The sequence below is a fragment of the Canis lupus genome, chromosome 12 (assembly GCF_011100685.1).
Source record: "Canis lupus familiaris isolate Mischka breed German Shepherd chromosome 12, alternate assembly UU_Cfam_GSD_1.0, whole genome shotgun sequence".
Classification (NCBI taxonomy): Eukaryota; Metazoa; Chordata; class Mammalia; order Carnivora; family Canidae; genus Canis; species Canis lupus.
Window position 1 is genome coordinate 47,499,046 of NC_049233.1, and position 10,566 is coordinate 47,509,611.

Sequence of the window (10,566 nt, forward strand, 5' to 3'; positions counted from 1 at the left end):
CTGAGATATCCTGACTTTCTCTATATTGATAGAGGTGTTCCACTAATAACCTTCAACTTGTTTTGATCGAAATTCCTCTTCTCTCATTTCAACATAACTCAGGGTAGCTTGATTTCTGGTTTTATCCTCTCCATCATCCTTGAATATCTCGAAGAAGGTATAAGATGTATCTAGCATTCTTTGGTCTCAGCTTGGGCTTTCTCTTAAATTTTTTCTCTTTAATTGCAAATTTATCTTCTAACACTGTAAATCCTTGTCTTTCTACATCGTCTGTTGGGTTATATTACTTGTATAAATCAAGGAAGACAGCAGAGAGAAATAAAAATGAAATGTTAAACACAGTCGTAATTTTATAACATAAATTTCAACTTGCTGGAATCCATGGCATTATGAGGCTATACCTTCACAATGGATTATTGTGAGGATGAAATAGATAATGTGAGGCAAAGCTTTGCAAACCATAAAGGTCTTTAATAAATGTAAGGAATTGCTGTCATCATTGGCCATCTCTCTGGACCTCAGTTCTGTGAGATGAGTTGTTGAGTTGTAGTTCTGCTATGGAGAGGGCAGGGGTTAAGCTCACTATGCACATCCCCCTACTGATTGCAACTAAAAACTCAGGATAAAATTTAAAAATTTCTACCTGAGGATTCCAAAAGCCTTATGTGTAGTTTAATTAGACAATCAATTATATAGTATCTTTGCAGCTCTGCTGACCTGACCTATAGTTTTTTTGTCAAGTGCCTGAACACTCAACTGGGTGGTTAACTTCCAGGTAAGTGTTAGCAAAAAGGAAACAAAATGCCAGCACTCCTAGGAAGGTTAACACCTCTGGACTCCACTATTAATACTTCATTATAATTTAGTTCAGTAGAGGGTACTTGAATCCTGTGAACAAATCCAGATATGAGCTCTGCTTTATATGTCCAGTGAAGCAAGCACCAGAATATGATCCTGATACTACTTATGCTTCTAAGTGGGAAATGCAATAAGATTTACAAGTCCTAGAAGCAAAAGTCTTCAAATCCAAGTTGGTGATGTAACTCCATCAAAGAGGGCCTTTTCCTGCTAAAAAAAAAAAAAAAAAAAAAAAAAATCTGAAAAGATTTTGAAGAATCCTAGCGCTTCCAGCTTTAGATAAGAATTAAAATATTCTTGGCATGCCTGAGTGGCTCAGTCTGTTAAGTGTCTGCTATGGGCTCAGGTAATGATCCCAGGGTCCTAGGATTGAGCCCCACATAGAGCTGGAGGCCCTCATCGGGCTCCCTGCCTAGCAGGGAGTCAGCTTCTCTCTCTCCCTCTGCCCCTCCCCTTCCACTCATTCTCTGTCTCTTGCTTTCTCTCAAATGAATAAAACCTTAAAAAAAGAATTAAAATATTCTTATAATGATGTCTAGTAATACTGTTTTATGTTTTTGTAAATGTAAATGGTTTTATGCCTTCTCTACATTAAACTAATTATAATATTAATAAATATTTCTCATCTTTGTATCGTGTCAAAAAATGTTGAGTGGCTTTTATTACTAATTATACCCATTGACTAGAGTTTTGTTTCTCTATTAATGTTTTAAAATAAGAGCTGATTTAACATTTAAATATCAAAGTAATCCACCACATCAATAAGCTACAGAATAAGTGATGTGATCACATTATTTGATATGGAAAAAGTGTTTGACAAAATCCAACACCCATCATGATAAACTCAGCAAATTAAGAATTGAGGGGAACATCCTCAACTTGATAAAGAACAGCTACCAGAAATCTCCAGCATCAAACTGTGGTTGGGTTGCCAGTGCTATTTTACCAGGGGAAAGTGTCTTGGCATTGTGGTGGCAGCGGTGGAGATAAGGAAAGAACAGAACATTGTTTGGGGGACAACACTGAAAATGGAGTGCAGAGTATTGAGATGGTGATGATAAATGTTTGATGAGTCACATCAAACTCATGATTTTGCCAGGAGCCACCCTCTCATAGCAAGGTTGTGGTACTGGCGTTGTCCTCTGCTCTATAGACATAGCTGTGCCTGGACATGAAGAAATTATGCCAATAAACACAAGAAGTGGAAGGGCCAGGCAGTCTCCTAGGTCTATTTAATTCTCCATTTTCAGGATTGGTTTGGCCCAAGAATTCAGTCTGTGTTGTCACTATTCATAAACACCAACTTAAAGATAGTAGGATTACCTATTCAGTGTGTGATACTGACACCAGCAGGTATTGGCCTAAGGTGTTCAATTACAGTATGTCTGGGACAGTTAAATCTTTCCCCTTTAATGGTTTCAGATACAGAAGATATTGGTTGTTTTTCCAGGATTTTACTGATGTTGGGCCACCTCTCTAAGATCTTATCCTCACTGGTCTAGAGGGGTGTTTCCAACTCAGAAGCTCCACTTGACAACACTTTTGAAGAAGAAAATAACACTTTAAACCTTATCCTTCTTTGGTGTGGTTCCCATACCAGCTTCAAAATACTGCTGTGTGATGACTTACAGCAAAAGATGCTTCATAAAAATCAATTATAATATGTTTTACAGCAAGTTAGATTCCTTTAATGTATCTTGTTTGTAGTATTGCATCAAGGACATGAGTAGAATTTTAGGAGATCTACCAAAATATAAGCATAGGAACCATTGGTGGAGCAAAATTTCCTTGTCTTGAAGTCAGTTATATTGCAAGTGGAAAGAATAGAACGGCTTTTTCATGCTAGCTCCACATCCAGAAAAAAGGATACCCATCTCTATCTACATACTTGTCGAGATTACTCAGCATGACTGAATTTTAGGGTTTTGGTTTTATTTGTGCTTCAGAAATCGCTATGAAAATTAATATTCCTAGGATGAGGATCAGCTGCAATAAGTTGGGGCTGGACTCTCAGCTCATGTTTCCAAGATGGCAAGCAAATTTACTTTCTTCTTTACTATTATTTTATGTAAGGCAACCTTTAAAAATATATGTTAGTTTTACTCTAGCCATTGAAAAGACAAGTACATAAACCAGAAACTGAACTTGCTACCAAAAAGCATATTTGAACCAGACAGAATGTGGAAACCACTGAATTAAATCTCATACTCTCTCACAAACACACCAGATGTTTTATACCAAATTATCCCTTGGTGCTGAAATCTAGATCTTCTGACATCCAAATATTGCTATTGCAAGTGTTGAAATACTCTCAAGTTTAACATGTGTAAGGAAACCAAACCTTTCTCTAGATAAAACTATACAGTCTTGAACTATCCAAAGAGCTGTGATTTATTTCAGGGATTGCAAATGTGTAATAAGGCATAAAAAACACCATATGACATAAGGTACTTAGGTTATACTTAATATGTTTGTTTTCAGAGGTTCACCACCATTCATCCATGACAGGTGTAGGGTCTATAATTTGAAACAATTATCTTTCAAAACCATTCATATCACTGCTTAAGAGATGGCTTCATTCTTCCCAGTTACCATATGTCCTAACCATGCAAATGAGAAGGAGAAGAACATCTGGTCGACCACTGTTGTCTCGCTTGTCATGCAAGACATGTGGTGGTGCATGTGCCCCTCATCGGGTTCCTTCGGGACATCAACATGGTGGATGATTTCATATTTTATACAGCTGGTGCATTTAGGACATACCATCAATCTTAGTTCAGTAGCATCCTTATACCTTTGGGTTTTTATTGGGCTTTTGGTAGTGAATTCCATTTTTGGTTTATGCAAACATCTCTCCTGGAGCTTCAAGTGAGAGTGGTATAGTTATGTAACAGCATTTCTGTATAATTTGATAATTTATGGGTAAAATGTGGCCTAGGAAGAGATAGTTCTCTGGAAATCCTGAATTAGGATATCTATGTTTTGGTGTTAATACTGACTTTATTTTAGCTGCCCTGGGAAAAATTCATTAAGCTCTGCATATCTTTATTTAACGCCTTGTAAAATGAAAAATAACCACCAAATAATCATCCTGCCATCGTGTTAATCATTGGATGGAGGCTATCAGACCTATGTATGCTGTTATCTATAAAACAGATCACCTTTTTCTGGGGTGCATGTCTGAATGATAATTTATTTTAAAAAGTGTGATTTGAGAATTATAGTATTAGTTTGATAACATATTAATTCACTATGCTACCTCTCATTTGGCCAATTTGGTCAAATTCTTGCTTGCTCAGGACTCTGACAGCAAACCTAAGCATCATGATGTTATAGTTTCTTGGGATCAATGACCCATTCTTTGCCACTGCTAAATCCATCCTGTGAAGGAGGGTTTATTAGGTGAGGAAGTCTTAGTCTCAGTCTAAGAAAAGCACATGGGTTACCCTGACACAATCGATATCCCTGCATTTACACATTTTTTATTTTTCTGAACTGAGAACAAATTTATTGCTCATTTTTTTCTAAGCCTGTTTCTTGAACTATGTCCAAGTAGAATTATTTTTATAATATGAGGAATAATTAAATTGAGAGCTTTAGTTCAGATGTAGGTACGGATATAAATATGGATTTATATGGATATATATGGAAACCAAAAAAGAAAAAATTAAAAGTGAACAACAATCCAGATCTTCAGAACATGTTTACATAATGGCCAAAAAACCCCCTACAGAATGCATTTTCTTTGTTACCTTTTTTCCATTAATATTCACATGATGGAACAAAAAAGAGGTTTTCTTTCCTTTTTTTCTCCTGCATAATCAAATCTTTAAGAAGCTGTGAGAGCTGGACTGTGTTTTTTAAGCTTCTGAATGCCAACCCACACACTGGGGGCAGTTAAATAATAAATAATAACAAATACTCAGTTTATTGACTCCTGAACCCTTGAATCAATCAATTAATCATGATATTATGGCAAGATCAAAGGAATAAAATTCTAAAATTGACTGCAAGATGCAAATGGATAAATCCCCCAGCAGAAATAATTGCAAACCATTTTGATCAAATATAAAAATGATGATCAATTATGCTCTTTAGGGACCAATAACTTAGGTTTATTTAAATGCCTTAAAGTCTATCCCTTCAGGATCTAATGGCCTCCTAAACATCACTTGTTGGGGTAAGGCATCACAATCTAATCACTCTAAAGATTGAAACCACAGATTCAGAGTGGTGAGCATCATCTAAATTTTAAAGGACAATTTCCCTAATAAATGTCCCCTTGCAACAGATGATTTGGATATTTCAGTAAGTCTTACAAGGAAGCTAATTTCTTCTGTTTGCATTGAAACTAACTGTCCTTTTCCCAACCTCCAACATTGGTTATGTACTAAAGTAAGAGATTTCATGTGAACATTTTGATCTATCTATAAGAAACAATGTAGATGATACTAAGAAAAAAGTGAATTACCAGAGAGAGAAAGAAGCCCTAGGTCAGAACTTGCAATATACAGTAATAATACTCAGCCATAACAATGTGCACAAAGGTCTCCTCACGGCCACAGGACTCTGGAATAATAGCTATTAGAGGTTTATGCTGGATTTGTTTTCTGGGTTCACTTGCTTACCCTTTGAGTGGTGTACCAGGTGTGTAGTTAATACTCAGGGGAGATTTCCCTGAGTACAGAAAACCCTTCTGAGTTTTGCTAGGGGATAAAGTCTTTCCAATAGGCTGTTCAGGATGCAAGCAGCAACCATAGCAATAGAATTTCTTTTGGATAATTGAGATGCTGCCTTCAGGGAATCTATTGTCCTTATGATTCTGGGGTTGCCTGGTTGTAAATAAGGACATTTGGGAAGTCTGTTTTCAAGGCTTCAGATAGTTAGTATTTGGGTTTGAGATCTGGACATTGTACTCTAGGATTTTATATTTTTAAGAGATTCAATTCATTCAATCATTCAACAGACATTTGTTGAACATCTAATGTGTGCTAGATGTCATAGATTCAATGAGAATAGGATTTGATCACTGTATTTAGGAATTCATTGAACCGTCTCTTAGAGTTGAGTGGTAATTTCACATGCATTATCTCCTTTAATCAACTGACCATTCTCTGAAGGATGTATCATATTTTAAGATACCTTTTTAAGATAGTGTAGCTTAGTGAATTGATACAGTTTGGTTAAAGTTCCTTAGTGTCAAAATGTAGATTTAACAGAGCTTTCTGGCTTCTTGGTCTTGTGTTATTTCTTCTACATCATAGCACAAAATCCTCCTTCTGAGTCTTAATTTTGTCTTCCATAAATTTAAGGCAGAGCGAACTGTTCTACCAAATTCTCCTCCCTTTCTCTTTAAACAGTTTATGTTTTATGTATAACCAGTATTTGGATACGAGGAATCAGACAAGACTTCAATTTCAGTGGTTCATCAACTTCTCTCAAACACCTTGGAACTTTGGTAGGTCAGTTGGCACAATACCTTCCCAATCCTGAACACCTTCAAGTCATGGTGATTTTATCTCCAAGAGCTTCTTAGTGTTAGTCTTCCATGACCTATAGGAGAGCAATTAGAGGTGGGTCTAGTTCTGAAGATCTTCCTTGCCTTCTTTTATAGTCTGTCCCTTCCCCAGGTCCCACTGGTTGAGTGCTTAGTCAGTAGTGTTTTCTAGGGATCTCCTGCCCCTTCTCTTTCTAAGCCATCAGTATCCCAGCTCTCTTCCTCTGCGTCTCTTGTAAACCATCCCAAGATGCTGGGAGAACAGGATCTTCTGGGATGAACACCATCTAATCTCTTGTTATACGTTGATTTTGTCCTTTCAAAACTTTATATGTTAGAGTCTTAATCTCCTGTACCTCAGAACATGACCTTCTTTGGAAATAGAATCAGTGCAATTGTAATTAATGAAGTTAGGATGAGGTCATACTGGAATAAGATGTGTCCCTAGTTGAATATGATGTTCTTATAAAAGGGGGGAAATTTGGATACAGATACATACCCAGGTAGTGAAAATGAAGGCACAGATCAAGGCTAAGCATCAGAAACCAATGAATGCCAAAGATTGGCAGCAAACATAAGCTAGGAGAGAGGCATGGAGTAGTTTCTCTTTTACAGACTCAGAAGGAACCAATTCTACTGATACTTTGATTTCTGATGCATAGCTTCCAGAACTGTGAGACATTACATTTCTTTTGCTTAAGGCACCCAGTTTGTGTACTTTGTTATGGCAGCCCCAGCAAAGTAATATACCGCTTATATAATAATAGAACCAGCTTGGAGATAAAGTTTTTTTTTTTGTCCCTTGGCTTAGGACAATGTATCCCTTAATTCTTACTATTCGTAGAATGCCCACTCATACCTTTCAAATGACTAAATAATTCCACCAGTTGCCCAAAGCCTTGTGCACATGAACCTGGACACTGGTCATCACTTATTACTTATTTTCCTAAGGGCCCCACACACAGTATGCACTGAAACCTTACTGTTTTACTCTTTGACTCCACAGGCCTTTGACTACTTGAATATCTAATGGTAATTGTGTAATTCTCAGTGTGCTTCTCACTATAAGAGAAAAGACAATGGTATGCTTTCATTTGCAAAACCTGTTACTATTTGAGATGCTACTTTCCTTCCCACTAGAGAAATACCAGTAAGTGTTGTCCATTTCTCTCCCAAACTGAGTGCTCCCTCCCTCCACATCTGATTAAGTTGTCCATTCATTCATCCTTTCATACATCAAACATTTATCAAAGACCAACCACATGTTGTCAGTATAAAGAAGTAAACTGTTGACTTGGCCCTACAGAGCTCAAAGTCTAGTAGGATAAATACTCAAAGTCTGGTGGGAGTCTGAGTCATACTCAGAGTCATACAGGGAGGAACTGTTGTCTAACAAGCCCATGGTGGAATGTTTACAACATGAAGCCAGAAGCAAAACTGGTTAAATATCCTCAGGGGAAAAGTTTTGGAAGTCTTTGCAGAGGAAGTGACTTTTGAAGGATGAGAAAGAATTAATGGCAGTTGGAGGAAAGGCAGAGTAGGGGCAGAGGTTGAGGAAGGGATCCCAGGTAGAGGTGACAAGTGAAAGTCTCTAAGATTTGGGAAAACCTGGCTCTATTCGACTATAGTGTATATAAAAGACACACATATATAGATTTGGCAGGTGATGGGGCTCAAAAATGATGTTGGAGCCAGTAGTGGATGGTTTTCCACATTTGAGGGGAAACAAATGGTTAGATATATTTTTTTAAATGATCACTCTCGTGGCAGAGGAACACATGACTTAGGGCACAGATGGGAGGCTGGAGGCCAGTGCGGAGGCTGTATTTTTTGAGTAAAAAAATTAGAACATGGTTCAACAAATATTAAGGTAGTTGTAGGTTTAACAGGACAGAATATTTGAACTCAAGTTTCCTTAGAAGATATCCTGTGGCTGTATGTAGGGGCTATGTAGGAAAGAGGGAATGAAATTATAAATCAGGGCAATGTCAATTGGAATGGAGAGAAAGGGATACATTTATGAGTCAAAAAGGACTGAATAGATGACCTATTTAATATGGAAGTGAAGAAGAAACAGGACTCAAAGGTGGCTTCCTGATATTTGTTGATAAGGATAATGGCTGATGGAGATACTAAGAAAAATAGTGATGGATTTCCTAAGAGTGCTAATGGGTTCAGTTTTAAAAGTACTGTGTTGGATGTACTTATAGAGGATATCTGGGGAGAGAGAATTATACACAGTTGAAAATACTGGAAAGGAGCTCCAAAGGGATATTTCAGAAATAATTCTAACGATAACAAAGTAATATCCACAATTTATTGAACTCTTATGATATGCCAGATACCTACTCAATCCCTGTGTATATTGTTTCATTTAGTTCAACAATGCTATGAAGTATTATCTTCTTTTTATAGATGCCAAACTTAAGATCACAAAGCTAGTAGGTAGCAGAATTGGACTTTCTACCTAAGTCTGCTTGATACCAAAGGCAGAGTTCTCAACTCTTCCCTTCTACTACCATCACTGCGTGCATGTCTGTGAAGCTGTCAGCTAGGATAAGGTCATGCAATGCCTGTACTTGGAAGGGAATCCATAAATATCTGCTAAATAACTGAATGAGGCTCTGGATGTCACCAGGGGTAAGTAGCAGGAAGAAAGGGGCTGCACAGCTGATTGAAAGACACCAACAAACAACAGACACCACTAGTGAAAATACCGTGTCAGCTGCTACTCCATGGAGTAGCAGACACAACCACCTTCACTCTGTTGGAGGGACAAGATTTCCTGGCCCTTATATCTCACAGAAGCTGCCATCAAAGATGGTTCCATCTAACTGGAGTTAGAACACCAAGTCATCCAAGATGCCTTTATGATTCTCATGAAGTGCTATATACTGTCCTACCCCTCCTGCCCAGGAGACCTGCTGGGATTCTGGTATGACATTTCTGCATAGAAGACAAAGAACCAAGGTCACTGAAATTCAAAGGAAACTGGAAGCAAGAATGAAAATCTTAAAGTAGTACTTTTGACAACGTTAATCAAAATTTACATACCAGGAAGACTGATTTGAAGTTTCAATCTGACACTGAGACTTTTGGGGACCCTCAGTCCTCCGAACAAGTTGCTGTGGTTCTGCCAGGGGAAAACCTTTACATTTTAAAGTCATTTGTCTCCGACTGAATAATGTCAAGCCTAAGGATATTCACAGAAATGTCAATATTATCAAGAAAATATCTTAAAAGATGAGAATACTTTTCTGGTTTTTGTATTTTGAGGAATCTGATGTTAAGAATGTGTCTTGAATATAAAAATCTCTCAATGTTCTGAATCAAGAACAATTTTTACAATTCACTCACTTTCGGGGACGAGGGATTGGTTTAAATTTAATTTAAATTTAAATTATCCTTAATCTAAATTTCGTGAAAATTTAGATTCATATAATTAAAGTTTGCTTGGAAAGGAAAGCTGAAGTTCTGAAACTTTGTGACCTAGAGCTTTGATATGCATTATTGTTTTCTTTTCTGGACCTTACATTTCAACAGTCTAATCTTTTAAAAGGAATGTATTCATGAAGCAGTAGAAACTACAGCACTGACAAGTCACTTTGATTGAATAGGTGTTTTTATTTTAATTCAATAAGTGAATTAAGGTAGGATTTCTTACTGTTAGCAGTGTTTATCTCACTACAGTAATGGCTATAATATGTTATGTGTGAGATCTTGTACTTCTTTTAGAAAAAGAATATATTGTTTATTAATGAAATAAGGTTTATTAGATCATAATGTTATCTGAATTTACCGACTTTGTCAAAAGAGAAATATGGAACGCTTCACAAATTTGCTTGCCATCCTTGCACAGGGGCAATGCTAATCTTCTCTGTATTATTCCAATTTTAGTACATGACTACTGAAGTGAACATGAGGATATTCCTTTGTAAAGCCCCGTTAAAAACATATTTTCTTCTCTTGACTTTTGTACTCATTTCATGACTAAAATAGAATTTTAGCACACTGCAAACAACTTTTAACTGTAATTATAAATATTATCTTTTAGTTCCTCAGATGATTAAACTTCCTTAAATCATACTTACCTGGGATTAAAAACTTAATTGGTGTTTTATAGGTTTTGTGATCAGGAAAGTATCAATACACATGTACAGATTACATACATGGCCATAAAAGTACACAGTATATCAGAATTTCCCTGAATA

General features: G+C 36.8%; 1 non-coding gene across 1 annotated transcript; it reads right to left on the reverse strand.

The window, feature by feature from the left end:
- Positions 1 to 10,169: 10,169 nt before the first annotated feature.
- LOC119874383 lies at positions 10,170 to 10,273 on the reverse strand. The gene has a single exon (XR_005368237.1). It is a non-coding gene; the product is annotated as a U6 spliceosomal RNA (small nuclear RNA).
- Positions 10,274 to 10,566: the final 293 nt, after the last annotated feature.